This window comes from Melospiza melodia, unplaced genomic scaffold (genome assembly GCF_035770615.1).
Source record: "Melospiza melodia melodia isolate bMelMel2 unplaced genomic scaffold, bMelMel2.pri scaffold_32, whole genome shotgun sequence".
Classification (NCBI taxonomy): domain Eukaryota; kingdom Metazoa; phylum Chordata; class Aves; order Passeriformes; family Passerellidae; genus Melospiza; species Melospiza melodia.
The window spans coordinates 6303849-6305705 of record NW_026948638.1 but is presented as its reverse complement, the minus strand read 5'-3'; the positions used below and the strand labels follow the sequence as shown (position 1 = coordinate 6305705).

Sequence of the window (1857 nt, the reverse complement as noted above, 5' to 3'; positions counted from 1 at the left end):
AGGCACCGCTCTGGCAGGGATCCCTGCAGCTCCGGCCCCTGCCCAGCCGCTCTGTGGGCAGCACAAAGGCTTCAGCAGAACCACCAAAGGCCTAAAGGCTTCTGGCCATTTTCCCTGCAACACTGCACGCCTGGGCAGCTGGCTGAGTACAAGCAACCTTTTCCCCCTCTTCTCTTTTGCCCTACAGACCTTGCACACGAAAAGAAAGATCCTGGGACTCTGTGTATTGTAACGTATTTTATATTTACCTACTCTACAATGAAAATGCAAACACGGAAATGTTAAAGAGGAAAAAGAAAATTCCTGCTGGCTTAAATGGCCCCAGATCATCTCTCTGCAGAGCTCCAGCAGAACAGCAAGGCAGTGCCACACAGACGAGGCCGTTTCCTCCATGCACTGCGGAATCGATCTCGCAGCTGACGCCATGGGGAGTAGGGAGCTCTCTGTATGGCTCGGAGAACTAAACAAGATTCAATGGCAGCATTTCTGATTGCAGGACTGCTGTCATAGGCCATTTCTTCAAGGGCTGCAAGAGAGAGGAACAGAGGCAAGGTCAGATCCTGCATGTGCAGGGAGCCAAGGAGAGCCCCCTGCCAGGGCCATCCCGGTCGTCTCTTGCCATGGCCCGCAGGGAGCAGGGAGCAAGGGCATCAGGCCGAAGTTGCTGGCCACGCATGCCACACGTAGCCCTGATATCTCTGTGTGCTCTGCCCACGGGTGCAGATCCCTCCACCGCAGGGGCAGGGCTTGCAGCTGCCCCCTCCAGCCCCCACGGTCAGTCCGCTGCCCTCACTCACTCACCAGTGCAGATCAGCTGCAGTTCTTGCTGCTGCCCTCTCAGGTGCCGCCCGGCCATGCCTGTGAACACAGAGCCTGTCACGGCCGCAGCGGCACAGCTCCCTGCCAGCGGCACTGCCGGCGCTGTGGCCACCCGGGCTGCTGGCCGGGAAGAGCTCAGCCCGGGCCCTTGCCGCACGCTGCCGGCCCAGGGCACGGCTGCCAGAGGGCGGCAGCAACGCCCAGGCCAGGCGGGGCTCCACGGCGCCGGGCCCGGCTGGCGCTGCCGGGGCAGCAGGCGGGGCCGCAGCCGAGCTGCGGCGGGCCGGGGAGGGGCAGCCCGGGCTCGGGACTCACCCATGAACCTGACGGCTGCCTCTCGCAGGGACTCCTGTGGGCTCTGCAGGTAGCGCAGTGCCCGGCGCAGGTGCTCGGCCGTTCGGCTCCTGTCCTCTGCCAGCTGCAGAGAGCGGCAGGAGGGAAGGGTTGGCGCGGGCTCAGCTCCTGGGCCGGGCGCTGCCTGCACCCATCGCCGGCCTCGCCTGCCCGCACAGCCCTGAGGCGCGGCCAGCAGCTGCTGGCCAAGGGCTCCCGAGGGGAGGGGCGGAGGGCCGGCTGCTGCCCGGGGAGCCGTGGTGCCGCCCCGCAGCCCCGCCGGGCCGGGGCTCCATGGGCACCCGACTCAGGCCCACGGGAGCCTGGAGCAGAGCCCGCGCGGCCTCTGGCTGCAGCAGCGGGCACAGCTGCTAGCCCCGCACGCTGAGCACCGCCCTCAGGGACCTTGGCCATGCTGAGGCTGGGGGTTCTCTGCTGTTCTTACCAGGCACTCCCCAAAGCTCTGATCCACGTGTAGCATTTGTTCTATATCTCTCCTCTTCAGGAATCTGGCTGAGGAATGCAGCGTTTCCCGGGAGGCCTGGAGAGGGACAGAGATGCACAGATGGCCCCACAGTCCAGGGCACAGGAGCATCCCAGTGGCACAGGCTGGAGGAGGCTGCAGCCCACAAGGTGCCAGGGCAGGAGGCAGCCCAAGCCCCTGCCAGGGGGACCGCAGTTGGCCACAAGTGCTCACCTCAGCAA

The 1857-nt window shown here is 65.2% G+C and overlaps 1 long non-coding RNA gene across 1 annotated transcript; it reads right to left on the bottom strand.

The window, feature by feature from the left end:
• Positions 1-226: 226 nt before the first annotated feature.
• LOC134434143 (uncharacterized) lies at positions 227-842 on the bottom strand. The gene is made up of 2 exons (XR_010031805.1): positions 802-842; positions 227-526 (listed from the first exon to the last, which is right to left on the bottom strand). It is a non-coding gene; the product is annotated as an uncharacterized LOC134434143 (long non-coding RNA).
• Positions 843-1857: the final 1015 nt, after the last annotated feature.